The 13,130-nt window shown below is 74.7% G+C and overlaps 1 pseudogene; it reads left to right on the forward strand.

Annotated features, from left to right (window-relative positions):
- Nucleotides 1-12,958: 12,958 nt before the first annotated feature.
- The window catches only part of LOC112878665, a 1,400-nt pseudogene continuing 1,228 nt past the window's right edge, over nt 12,959-13,130 (forward strand).

Genomic DNA, 13,130 nt, shown 5'->3' on the forward strand with positions numbered 1-13,130 from the left:
TTGGGCCTGCGGTCCCCGCCCCTGCCGTCTCCCTCCCTCCCGCCCCCGCCGCCCCCCCGGCTGCCCGCCCGCCTTCCGTTTGCCTCGCCGCCCCCCTGCTGTTGCCCGCCCTGGCCGCCCCCCCGTGGTTCGGCGGGTGCCGCTCGGCGTGCTGGCCCCCCCCGCCCCTCTGGCCCGCCCTTGTTTCCCCCTCCCCCGTTCCCCCTCGGCTCCCCCTCCTCTCCCCGGGGGGCCTCCCCCTCCCCCCCGTTCTGGGCCTTTTTCCGCCTTCTGGGCGCCTCGTTTTGGGGGTTTGCCTGCCCCGCCTGTGCTCCGGCGCGCTCCCGGTCCGGGCTCCCCCCTGGGCCGTTTTCTGTTCGGGGTCCCGTGCGCGTTCGTCCCCTCCGCCTCCCTCCCCTCTGTCGGCCGTTTTTTCCGTTCTTGTTCCGTTTTGTCCCGCTGCCCCTGCTTCCCTGTTTTCGCGTCGTTTTGGGTCCTTTCCCCTTTTTTGTCCCGTTGCCCTCCCGCTTGGCCGTTCGGCCTCGGTTTTTTGCCTCTCGTGCCTCCCCCCCGTGTCCCTTCTGCCTTCCTCCCTCCCTCTTCCGTTTCTCCCTGTTTGCCTCTGCTTTCCTGTTTGGGTGTCCTTTCCCCCCTTTTCCCCGCCCTTGGTTGTTTTCGTTCCGGTCGCCCGTCCGCCCTTTTTGGCCTGCCGTGCGCTCTCGCCCCCGGTTTTCGCCCGTTTTCCCCCGCGGCCGTTTTCCTCCCTCCCTCTTCCGTCTCCCCCCGTTTGCCTCTGCTTCCCTGTCTTCGTGTCGTTTCCCCCCGTTTTCCCCGCCTCGGCTGTTTTCGTTCCGGTCCCCCGTCCGCCCGTTTTTGGTCTCCCCGTCCGCTCTCGCCCCCGGTTTTCGCCTGTTTTCCCCCGCGGCCGTTTTCCTCCCCCCCTCTTCCGTTTCTCCTCCTTTCCCTCTGCTTCCCTGTCTGGGTGTCGTTTCCCCCCGTTTCCCCCCCCTCGGCTGTTTTCGTTCCGGTCCCCGTCCGCCCCTTTTTGCCTCCCGTGCGCTCTCGCCCCCGGTTTTCGCCCGTTTTCCCCCGCGGCCGTTTTCCTCCCTCCTCTTCCGTCTCCCCCCGTTTGCCTCTTCTTCCCTGTCTGGGTGTTGTTTCCCCCCGTTTTCCCCGCCCTCGGCTGTTTTTCCTTCCGGTCGCCCGTCCGCCCCTTTTTTGCCTCCCGCGCGCTCCCGCCCCGGTTTTCGCCCGTTCTCCCCCGTGGCCGTTTTCCTCCCTCCCTCTTCCGTCTCCTCCCGTTTGCCTCTGCTTCCCTGTCTGGGTGTCCTTTCCCCCGTTTTCCCTGCCCTCGGTTGTTTTCCTTTCGGTCGCCCTTCCGCCCGTTTTTGGCCTCCCGTGCCCCCGCTTTTCGCCCGTGTTCGCCTGTGGCCGTTTTTCTCCCTCTCTGCTCCCTCTCCCCCTCTGCGTCTGCCTCCCTCTCTGGGTGTCCTTTCTCCCGTCCGCGTTTTTCTCCCTCCCTGCTCCTCTGCGTTTTTCTCCCTCCCTGCTCCCTCTCCCCCCTCTCCCGTCCCCGTCCCCCTCCTTGGGTCTTGGTGCCTTGTGTTGTTTTGCCTTGTGTGGCTTCTCTTCTTTTCCCTCTGGTTTGCTCGCCCTCTCTTTGCCCGTTGCGGCGCGCTCGCCCTGCCGCTGTGCCTGGGGGTCGCGGGGGGCGGGCCGCCTCCGTGCGCCGCGGGGCTGGCTCTCCGTGGCTCGTGGCCGCCGGCCCCTCTGCCCTTCCCTGCCCCGTCGCGTCTTTCCGTCGTCTGCCCCGGCTTCCGCCCGCCGCCCGTGCGGCCGGGCGCTTCGCGGCGGCCTGCCCCGGCTCCTCGGCCGGGCCGGCTGCGCCCTGGCCCGGGCCCTTGGGGCGCGCCCGCCCTCCTGTGGGTCGGGGCGCGCGGCGGGCCCCGGCGCCGGTTGCTCGCTTGGCTTCTGCCTTCGCGGCGTTCCGTCCTCCTCCGCCCCCGGTCGCTTCGCGCCCCTGGCTTTTCCCCCCGCGCGCTGCCCCTTGTGTGCCTCCCCGGTTCCTCTCGTCCTCGGTTGCCTTCCTCTCGCGGCCCGGTCCTCCGTCGGGTCCCCTCCCCTGTCTCCCGCCGGTCTCCCCCCGCTCCCGTTCCCTCTTGGTGGGTGCCCCTCCCCCTTGGTGCCTTCTGCTTCCCCCTGCTCGGCGCGCCGCCCTCGCCGGCTCCCCCGCCCCGTCGCTCTGCCCGCTTGGCTGCCCCCGCCCGTTCTCCCTGTGGTCCTTTTCTGCCCCCTCTCGCTTCCCCTCCGCCGCTCTCCCGGCTCGCTCGGCCCGCTTTCCCGGTTCGTCTTCGTCCTGGCCTCCGCCTCCCCGCGCTTTTCCCCTTTTGTTCCCCCCGCGCTTTCTGTTCTCGTTGCGCTCCTCTTCGGCCCCTGCGTTCTCTTTTCCCCGCTGTGCCGCCCCGCCCCCTCCCCCCCTGCCCCTGTCTTCCGCCCGGCTCGGCCCCGCCGCGCCCGGCCTTGGCGCCCCCGGCGGGGCGCTGCCCCGCTTCCGCCCCCGGCCTCCGTCCCTCCCGTTCCCGTCGTGGTCTTTCCCTTGCGCCCGCCGGCTCCCCTTCTCCTCCCCTCTCCCGTCCTTTCCCCCGTCGGCCTCGCGTCCCGCTCCCCGGGTCTTCTTTCCCCGCTGCTTCCGCCCGCCCGTTCCCTTGGCTGTGGTTTCGCTGGCTCGTCGCCCGGGCCCGTGGGCCTCTCGTTCCTCCCTTCCTGCGCGTCCCTCCTTCGCTGCCGCGGCCTTTGGCTCCCTTCCGCGCGTCCTCGTTCCTCCCGCCGTTTCCCCGCGCTTGGTTGCCTTTCTTCCCTTTGCCCTTCCGCGCCCTGGGCCGCCCTCCCCTTGCGTCCGCCTCCGCCGGGCCCCTCGCCCTGCTTTGTTTTCCTTCCCCGTCGGCTTCCCCTTGTCCGTCCCCGTTCTGCGTCGGTTGTTCGCCGCCCGGGGCCGGCCCCCGCGCGGGCCGTTCCCGGTCCGTCCCCCGGCCGGCCCGCGGCGGCCCGCTCTCGCCGCGGGCGCCGCTCGCGCCCTCCGCCGGCCGCCGCCGGGTTCGGGGCCGGGCCCCCGCGCCCCCCCTCCGCGCCCCTCCTTTTCCCGCCGTTCCGGCTCCCTTTTGCCGCCTTCCCTTGCCTCCCTTGTTCCCTTGGCCCGCGGCTGTTCCCCTTGGCGCCCTGCTGCGGTTCTGCGTCCGCCCGGGCGTGGCCGGTCCTCGGTCCTCCGGCTTTTCCTGGGCCGCCGGGGGCGCCCCGGCCCCGCGCGCCGTGCGGTGCTCTTCCGCCGCTGGCCCCTCCCTCCGGCTGCCCCGTTTCCCGGGTTGGCCGGCCGTTCCGCCGCCCCGCTCCCTCTTCCCGCGGCCCCCGCCGGCGTCTCCGGCCTTCCTCCCGTCGCCGTCCCCCGCCCCGTCCCGGCTCGGGCCCTCTTCCCCCGCTTCCCTTTCGGGCCCCCGCGTGCTCGCGCTGTCCGCCGGGGTTCCCCGTCCCTTCGGCTCGGCTTCCCCCTGTGCCCGTGCCGTTCCCCTGGCCCTTTCTCCTCTTCGGCCTTCCCCGTTCTCCTTTGCCTCTTTGCTCCTCCCCCCCGCTCTGCCCCGCCGGCCGCTCCGCCCCGGCTCGCGCCCCGGGTTTTGCCGCGGCCGCCGCGCCCTCCTCCTCCTCGGGGCCTGGCGCTCGCCCGCTGGCCGGGTGTGGGTCGCGCGCTTTCGCGCCCTCCCTTTTCGGGGCTCGTTGCTTCGGCCGGTGCGTTGTTCCCCCCTCCTTCGCGGCTTTCGCCTTCCCTGCCCCCGTCCTGCTGTCTTCCTCGCCCCCCCCTTTGTGGGTTCTCGGTTCGCGCGCCGTTCGGCCCGTCCCCGGCTTCCGGTTCCTCCCGCCTCGCCCGTTCTGCTTCCCCCCTGGCCCCCTTGGCGCTCCCGCTTCCCTGGCCCGGCTCCCCGGCGCCGCCGTGCCGTCCTCCCTCTTTCCCGTTTGCGCCTCGGTCGCGGGCGTTGCGCCCCCGCTGCCTCTCCTCCTTGGCTTTCCCCGCTCGCCTCGTCCTGGGCTCCCGCTCTCCTGCGGGCCCTTCGGCGGGCCCCGCTCCTCGCTGGTTCGCTTCGTCTTTCGCCCCTCTCCCCCGTCCGCCGCCCGCTTTGCCCGTCCGTCTCGCTTCGCGCCTCCCCCCGCGTTTCCTCTGGCTTCGCCCCGCTCCGGCCTCGTTCCCCCTCTTTCGGGTCCCGCCCGGCGTGCTCCCCTCGCCCCTTCCCCGCCGCTCCGGGTCGGCCCGCGGTGCGGCTTGTGCGGGCCTCCCGCTCGTCCGCTTCCTTGCGCCTCCCCGGTTTCCGCCCCCGTCGCCTCGCCCGCCTGTCCGCCTCCTTGGTCCGTGTTTCCCGCCGGGTCGGCTGGGGCGCCCGCCGGCCGTTGCCGCGCCGCCTCCCGCGGGCCCCGCCGTTCGGCGCGCCCGCCCCGGCCGTGCCGCCGCCGGCTCCTGGCGGCCCCTCCGGCCCCCGGCTTCGGCCGCCGGCGCCGCCGCCCCCGTCCCCGCCCCGCGCCGCTCGGCGGCCCCGCCGCCGCCGTTCCGCCTCCGCCCGGGGCGCCTCGCCGGCCCCCTCCGCTTCCCTCCCGGCCCTTTCCCGCCCTCTTTGCCTCTCTTTTCCCCGTCCTTTTCCTCTTTCCCTCGCGGTCCTTGTTCGCTCTCGGTCTCTCGCCTGTCTTTCGCCTTGGCCGGCGTTTCCCGCCCGCTTTGGGCTGCCTTCCCCCCCCCCGCCTCGTTGCCGGCGCCTCGTGGTGCGCCCGGGTCCGGGCCGGCCGGGGCTCTCCCCCTCCCCGGCGTCCCTTTCCCGGCCCCTTGGGCCCGGTCCGTCTCTGCGGCCGCCTCTCCCGCCTCCCCTTCGGGTCGTGCGGCTCCCCGCTTCTCCCGCTGGGCTCCTCCCGGTTCGCTCGCCGTTCCTCGGGGCCTCCTTGTCCGTTTCTTCTCCTCCGCTTCTTTCTCTGCTTCCCCTCCGCGGGTCGTCCCGCCTGCCCTGGGGTCGCGGTCCGCGCCCCCGGCGCTCCGGTCGTGCCTGGGTCCTTTCGGCCCCGGCGCTCGCTGCGTCTCGGGCCCCTCCCCCGCGCCCCCGTCCGTCGCCCCCCCCTGCCGGTGCCCGCCCCGGTCTGCCCGCCGCCCCCCTTCCGCCCCCCCCCCTGCGGCGCGGGGCGCCCCCCCCCGTCCGTCCCCCGGCTGGGTTGGGCGTGTCTTTTGGCGTGCCGCCCCGGCCGCCGTGCCCTCCCCCGCCGGCCTCGGGCGCCCCTTGCGTTCCCCCCTCGCTGGTTCGCGGGCTTCTGCCCTTCCCCCCCGGTCTCGCCTTTTGCTCCGTTCTTCCTCGCTGCGCGCGCCGCGCTCTCCGTTGCCGCGCGTCGTGTGGCTTCGGCTCGCCCCTTGCCCGGGGCCTGCCCGGCCCGCCGCGCCTGCCCCCGCGCCCGGCCCTCTCCGTGTTCCTTGCCGCCTTCGGCGCCGTGGGTTCTTTTGCGGCCCCCGTCCCCCCCCTGCCGGCCCGGGGCCTTGTCGGCCCGTCGCCCGCTGCCCTGGCTGCCCTGTTCCCGGTCTGTTTTGTTTCCGGGTCCCGCCCCTGCTCCTTCCGCCGGTTCCCCTCCGGCCCCTTGTTCCGCCTTCTCCTTCCTCTCCCTGCTCCGGTTCCCTGGCCTTCTCGCGCCGTCGGGGGCGGCGCCCCGCCTCCGTCGCCGCGCTCCGCCCCTTCCCCGGCCCCTTCCCTCGGTCGGCGCGCCGGGCGGTGTGTCCCCGGGCCGGGCCGTCGTCCCCGCGCGCTGCTGCCTCGCGCTTCCTCGGCCTTCCTCGTTGCCGCCCCCCCTTGCCCTGCTCTCTCCCCCTCCCGCTGCCCTTTCCCCCGCTTCCCCGGGCCTGTCGGCCCCGGCTCTCTCCTCGTTGCCTCCTCCGTGTCGCGCGCGTGCGGCCCCGCCCTCTCCGGGCCTCCCCGCCCTGTTCTTGCCTCCCCCTTCCGTGGCCTCCCCGGCCCTCGTCCCTCTCCGCCGCTCGCTGCGGCGGGCTGGCTCCGCCTCGCTCGTTCGCCGGCTGCGGTCTCGTTCGTTCCCGGCCTTCCCCCGCCCCTCGCTCCCCCCCTCCGCCCGGCCCTGCCCCCCCCCCTCGCCTCCCGCCCGCGCTCTCCGTCTGTCCCTCCTTGCTCTGTCTGGCCCTGGTCCGTTTCCCCGTGTTGCGTCCCTTCCGCCGCCGGCTCCCCGCCTGGTGGTGCCCTTCCGTCCCTTCCTTTCCGTTTCCGCCTTGCGCCCCTCCTCCCCCCGGCCCCCCCGCCTTTGCTTTCTCCTCCGGTGCCGGCGGCGTCCTCTCCGCCCCTCCGCCGCTCCCTGGTCGGCCTCGTTTCTGGTTGCGCCTCGGCCGGTCTCTGCTCGTCTTCGCGCCCCCCCTTTCGTTCTTGCTTCCTGCCCCCTCCTTGGCCCCTGCTTTCGCCGTTGTTCGTCTTTCCTCCCTCCCCGCCTTTCCCCTCTGCCTCTGCCTCCGCCTGCCCCCGCCTGTCCCTCTTCCTCCTTCCTCCGCTCCCGCCGGCCCCCCCCTCGGCCCGGCCTCCTCTGCTGTTCTCCCTGCTCCTGTCTCCCGCGCGCTGGCTTGCTTTGCGCCCTCTCCTTTCTTCCCCGTCCCGGCGCCGGCGGCCCGCCCCGGCCCTTCCGGCCCGGCGCGCCTCGCCGGCCGCCGGGTCGCGTCGGTCGGTGCTCGCCCGTCCGGCGGCCCGGCCGCCCCGGCCCCCGTCCCCTCCGCGCTTTTTCCCTGCCCCCCTTCCCTCTCCGCTCTTGGCGCTGGCCTTCCCGCGGCTGCTGGCCCCCGCCTTGCCCTCCCCTGGCTCCTCGTTCCGGGCTTTCGCTTGTCCTCCTTCCCCTTCCCCGCCCCTCCCGCGCCCGGTCTTGTTCTTTCTTGTCCCTCCCTCCCCGTGTCCGGCTTGGGTCCTTTGCGCGCCTGCTGCCTTCCTTGGCTGTGGTCGCCGTTTCTCCGGCTCCCTCTCCGGCCTCGCCCCTCCTTCTCCGTCCCCCGTCCCCCCCTGGTCGGCCCCTCTCCTCCCTCGCCCGTTGCTCGGGCCGCCCTTTGCCTGCTGCGTCGCCGGCCCGCGGGCCGTGCGCTCCGTCGCGTTCTCCTGCCTCCTCGGCTCCGCGCGCCGCGCCCGCGTCCGCCTTTTCTCTCCTCCCTGCGCCCCTCCCGGCCGTCGGGGTTTGTTGCCCGTCTTCGCTCTCGCCTTCCTCCGGTTCTCCGCGTCGCCCCTCCCCTCCCCCCCTCTCCCTGCTTTCCTGCGCCCTTCGCCGTTTCCCCGTTCGCCTTCGTTCCTCCTTGCCCCTGCCTGGCTTCCTCTTTGCGCCCCGCCTCTGCCTCCTGGCCGGCTCCCCCCGGTCGCCCGTCCTCCTCGCCCCGCCGCCCCGGCTTCTCCCCTGGGCCTCCCCCGGGTCGCCTGTCGTTTCTTCCGCGGTTCCGCCTTTGCGCGGCCCGCGGCGCCGCCGCCGCCTCCTCCTCTCTCGTTCGCGTCCTCCGGGCCCCCTCGCCCCCGTGCGGTCGCCTTGGTGGGCTTGGCCCCTCCGCCCCTTCCCCCGCGGCCCCGTCCCTTGGCTCTCCGCCGCCGCCTCCCCCCCGCCGGGTGGCCGCGCCGCCGGCCCCCTGTCGCGCCTGCCCCTTCCCCCGGCCCGGGTCGCCGCCCCCCGCCCTCGTTCCGCTTCCGGCCTTGTGCCCCCGGCCCTGCCCGGCCCCCGGCCCCGCGCGTCCGCCGCCCCCTGGCGGGGGGCCTCCCCGCCGTCCCCGGTCCCCCCCTCTCCTGCGCCCGCTGCTCCCCGCCGGTTCGGCCCTCCCCCGCCTCCCTCCGTGCCCTGCCCGTCGCGTCTCCTTCTGCGGCCGGCCCCCGCCGGCCCCCTGCGCGCGCTCCCCCCCCTCTCGGGCCCCTCCTCCGCCTCGTCCGTTTCCCTCCGCCCCGCCCCGCCCCCCGCCGCCCGCCTCTCCCCTCTCCCTCCCCCGCCTCGCTCGTCTCGTGCCCCGCCCTCGCTCCCCGGTTCTGTTTCCCTCCCCGCCGCCGCCCCCGCCCGCCTCTCCCCTCTCCCTCCCCCCCTCCGTCGTCTCGTGCCCGGCCTTCGCCTCCCGCTGCCCCTCTTCCGCCGCTCGCGGCCTGGGTTCCCGCCCCTGTCCCCTTCCCTCCCCTCCCCCGGCCCGTCCTTTGGCCCCGCGCCTCCCCTCCTCCCGCCTCCTTTGTGCGCTTTTGGGCCCTGCGGTCCCCGCCCCCCGCGTGCCCCTCCCCTCGTCGCCCCCCGCCCCCCCCCGGCTCGCCTTCGCCCGCCCCTCTCCCCCTTGCTTGTTGGTGCCGTGCTGCGCGGCCTCGTGCCTGCTTCGCGCCCCTGCCGCCTTCCGTCCCCTCCCCCGCCCGTCCGCTGGCCCGCGGCTCCCCTCCTCCCGGCCCCCTTGTGCGCTTTTGGGCCCTGCGGTCCCCCCCCCTGCCCGTCTCCCTCTCTCCGCCCCCGCCCCCTCGGGCCTGCTTCCCGCCCCTGTCCCCTTCCGTCCCTCCCCCCGCCCGTCCGCTCGCCCCGCGCCTCCCTTCTCCCGCCTCCTTTGTCCCCCTTGGGCCCTGCGGTCCCCGCCCCTGCCCGTCTCCCTCCCTCCCGCCCCCGCCGCCCCCCCGGCTGCCCGCCCGCCTTCCGTTTGCCTCGCCGCCCCCCTGCTGTTGCCCGCCCTGGCCGCCCCCCCGTGGTTCGGCGGGTGCCGCTCGGCGTGCTGGCCCCCCCCGCCCCTCTGGCCCGCCCTTGTTTCCCCCTCCCCCGTTCCCCCCTCGGCTCCCCCTCCTCTCCCCGGGGGGCCTCCCCCCTCCCCCCCGTTCTGGGCCTTTTTCCGCCTTCTGGGCGCCTCGTTTTGGGGGTTTGCCTGCCCCGCCTGTGCTCCGGCGCGCTCCCGGTCCGGGCTCCCCCCTGGGCCGTTTTCTGTTCGGGGTCCCGTGCGCGTTCGTCCCCTCCGCCTCCCTCCCCTCTGTCGGCCGTTTTTTCCGTTCTTGTTCCGTTTTGTCCCCGCTGCCCCTGCTTCCCTGTTTTCGCGTCGTTTTGGGTCCTTTCCCCTTTTTTGTCCCGTTGCCCTCCCGCTTGGCCGTTCGGCCTCGGTTTTTTGCCTCTCGTGCCCTCCCCCCCCGTGTCCCTTCTGCCTTCCTCCCTCCCTCTTCCGTTTCTCCCTGTTTGCCTCTGCTTTCCTGTTTGGGTGTCCTTTCCCCCCTTTTCCCCGCCCTTGGTTGTTTTCGTTCCGGTCGCCCGTCCGCCCTTTTTGGCCTGCCGTGCGCTCTCGCCCCCGGTTTTCGCCCGTTTTCCCCCGCGGCCGTTTTCCTCCCTCCCTCTTCCGTCTCCCCCCGTTTGCCTCTGCTTCCCTGTCTTCGTGTCGTTTCCCCCCGTTTTCCCCGCCCTCGGCTGTTTTCGTTCCGGTCCCCCGTCCGCCCGTTTTTGGTCTCCCGTCCGCTCTCGCCCCCGGTTTTCGCCTGTTTTCCCCCGCGGCCGTTTTCCTCCCCCCTCTTCCGTTTCTCCTCCTTTCCCTCTGCTTCCCTGTCTGGGTGTCGTTTCCCCCCGTTTCCCCCCCTCGGCTGTTTTCGTTCCGGTCCCCCGTCCGCCCCTTTTTGCCTCCCGTGCGCTCTCGCCCCCGGTTTTCGCCCGTTTTCCCCCGCGGCCGTTTTCCTCCCTCCCTCTTCCGTCTCCCCCCGTTTGCCTCTTCTTCCCTGTCTGGGTGTTGTTTCCCCCCGTTTTCCCCGCCCTCGGCTGTTTTTCCTTCCGGTCGCCCGTCCGCCCCTTTTTTGCCTCCCGCGCGCTCCCGCCCCCGGTTTTCGCCCGTTCTCCCCCGTGGCCGTTTTCCTCCCTCCCTCTTCCGTCTCCTCCCGTTTGCCTCTGCTTCCCTGTCTGGGTGTCCTTTCCCCCCGTTTTCCCTGCCCTCGGTTGTTTTCCTTTCGGTCGCCCTTCCGCCCGTTTTTGGCCTCCCGTGCCCCCGCTTTTCGCCCGTGTTCGCCTGTGGCCGTTTTTCTCCCTCTCTGCTCCCTCTCCCCCCTCTGCGTCTGCCTCCCTCTCTGGGTGTCCTTTCTCCCCGTCCGCGTTTTTCTCCCTCCCTGCTCCCTCTGCGTTTTTCTCCCTCCCTGCTCCCTCTCCCCCCTCTCCCGTCCCCGTCCCCCTCCTTGGGTCCTTGGTGCCTTGTGTTGTTTTGCCTTGTGTGGCTTCTCTTCTTTTCCCTCTGGTTTGCTCGCCCTCTCTTTGCCCGTTGCGGCGCGCTCGCCCCTGCCGCTGTGCCTGGGGGTCGCGGGGGGCGGGCCGCCTCCGTGCGCCGCGGGGCTGGCTCTCCGTGGCTCGTGGCCGCCCGGCCCCTCTGCCCTTCCCTGCCCCGTCGCGTCTTTCCGTCGTCTGCCCCGGCTTCCGCCCGCCGCCCGTGCGGCCGGGCGCTTCGCGGCGGCCTGCCCCGGCTCCTCGGCCGGGCCGGCTGCGCCCCTGGCCCGGGCCCTTGGGGCGCGCCCGCCCTCCTGTGGGTCGGGGCGCGCGGCGGGCCCCGGCGCCGGTTGCTCGCTTGGCTTCTGCCTTCGCGGCGTTCCGTCCTCCTCCGCCCCCCGGTCGCTTCGCGCCCCTGGCTTTTCCCCCCGCGCGCTGCCCCCTTGTGTGCCTCCCCGGTTCCTCTCGTCCTCGGTTGCCTTCCTCTCGCGGCCCGGTCCTCCGTCGGGTCCCCTCCCCTGTCTCCCGCCGGTCTCCCCCCGCTCCCGTTCCCTCTTGGTGGGTGCCCCCTCCCCCCTTGGTGCCTTCTGCTTCCCCCTGCTCGGCCGCGCCGCCCTCGCCGGCTCCCCCGCCCCGTCGCTCTGCCCGCTTGGCTGCCCCCCGCCCGTTCTCCCTGTGGTCCTTTTCTGCCCCCTCTCGCTTCCCCCTCCGCCGCTCTCCCGGCTCGCTCGGCCCCGCTTTCCCGGTTCGTCTTCGTCCTGGCCCTCCGCCTCCCCCGCGCTTTTCCCCTTTTGTTCCCCCCGCGCTTTCTGTTCTCGTTGCGCTCCTCTTCGGCCCCCTGCGTTCTCTTTTCCCCGCTGTGCCGCCCCCGCCCCCTCCCCCCCTGCCCCTGTCTTCCGCCCGGCTCGGCCCCGCCGCGCCCGGCCTTGGCGCCCCCGGCGGGGCGCTGCCCCGCTTCCGCCCCCGGCCTCCGTCCCTCCCGTTCCCGTCGTGGTCTTTCCCTTGCGCCCGCCGGCTCCCCCTTCTCCTCCCCTCTCCCGTCCTTTCCCCCGTCGGCCTCGCGTCCCGCTCCCCGGGTCTTCTTTCCCCGCTGCTTCCGCCCCGCCCGTTCCCTTGGCTGTGGTTTCGCTGGCTCGTCGCCCGGGCCCGTGGGCCTCTCGTTCCTCCCTTCCTGCGCGTCCCTCCTTCGCTGCCGCGGCCTTTGGCTCCCTTCCGCGCGTCCTCGTTCCTCCCGCCGTTTCCCCGCGCTTGGTTGCCTTTCTTCCCTTTGCCCTTCCGCGCCCTGGGCCGCCCTCCCCTTGCGTCCGCCTCCGCCGGGCCCCTCGCCCTGCTTTGTTTTCCTTCCCCGTCGGCTTCCCCTTGTCCGTCCCCGTTCTGCGTCGGTTGTTCGCCGCCCGGGGCCGGCCCCCGCGCGGGCCGTTCCCGGTCCGTCCCCCGGCCGGCCCGCGGCGGCCCGCTCTCGCCGCGGGCGCCGCTCGCGCCCTCCGCCGGCCGCCGCCGGGTTCGGGGCCGGGCCCCCCGCGCCCCCCCTCCGCGCCCCTCCTTTTCCCGCCGTTCCGGCTCCCTTTTGCCGCCTTCCCTTGCCTCCCTTGTTCCCTTGGCCCGCGGCTGTTCCCCTTGGCGCCCTGCTGCGGTTCTGCGTCCGCCCGGGCGTGGCCGGTCCTCGGTCCTCCGGCTTTTCCTGGGCCGCCGGGGGCGCCCCGGCCCCCGCGCGCCGTGCGGTGCTCTTCCGCCCGCTGGCCCCTCCCTCCGGCTGCCCCGTTTCCCGGGTTGGCCGGCCGTTCCGCCGCCCGCTCCTCTTCCCGCGGCCCCCGCCGGCGTCTCCGGCCTTCCTCCCGTCGCCGTCCCCCGCCCCGTCCCGGCTCGGGCCTCTTCCCCCGCTTCCCTTTCGGGCCCCCGCGTGCTCGCGCTGTCCGCCGGGGTTCCCCCGTCCCTTCGGCTCGGCTTCCCCTGTGCCCGTGCCGTTCCCCTGGCCCTTTCTCCTCTTCGGCCTTCCCCGTTCTCCTTTGCCTCTTTGCTCCTCCCCCCGCTCTGCCCCGCCGGCCGCTCCGCCCCGGCTCGCGCCCCGGGTTTTGCCGCGGCCGCCGCGCCCTCCTCCTCCTCGGGGCCTGGCGCTCGCCCCGCTGGCCGGGTGTGGGTCGCGCGCTTTCGCGCCCTCCCTTTTCGGGGCTCGTTGCTTCGGCCGGTGCGTTGTTCCCCCTCCTTCGCGGCTTTCGCCTTCCCTGCCCCCCGTCCTGCTGTCTTCCTCGCCCCCCCCTTTGTGGGTTCTCGGTTCGCGCGCCGTTCGGCCCCGTCCCCGGCTTCCGGTTCCTCCCGCCTCGCCCGTTCTGCTTCCCCCCCTGGCCCCCTTGGCGCTCCCGCTTCCCTGGCCCGGCTCCCCGGCGCCGCCGTGCCGTCCTCCCTCTTTCCCGTTTGCGCCTCGGTCGCGGGCGTTGCGCCCCCGCTGCCTCTCCTCCTTGGCTTTCCCCGCTCGCCCTCGTCTGGGCTCCCGCTCTCCTGCGGGCCCTTCGGCGGGCCCCCGCTCCTCGCTGGTTCGCTTCGTCTTTCGCCCCTCTCCCCCGTCCGCCGCCCGCTTTGCCCGTCCGTCTCGCTTCGCGCCTCCCCCGCGTTTCCTCTGGCTTCGCCCCGCTCCGGCCTCGTTCCCCCTCTTTCGGGTCCCGCCCGGCGTGCTCCCCCTCGCCCCTTCCCCGCCGCTCCGGGTCGGCCCGCGGTGCGGCTTGTGCGGGCCTCCCGCTCGTCCGCTTCCTTGCGCCTCCCCGGTTTCCGCCCCCGTCGCCTCGCCCGCCTGTCCGCCTCCTTGGTCCGTGTTTCCCGCCGGGTCGGCTGGGGCGCCCGCCGGCCGTTGCCGCGCCGCCTCCCGCGGGCCCCGCCGTTCGGCGCGCCCGCCCGGCCGTGCCGCCGCCGGCTCCTGGCGGCCCCTCCGGCCCCCCGGCTTCGGCCGCCGG

This window comes from Panicum hallii, unplaced genomic scaffold (genome assembly GCF_002211085.1).
Source record: "Panicum hallii strain FIL2 unplaced genomic scaffold, PHallii_v3.1 scaffold_329, whole genome shotgun sequence".
Classification (NCBI taxonomy): Eukaryota; Viridiplantae; Streptophyta; class Magnoliopsida; order Poales; family Poaceae; genus Panicum; species Panicum hallii.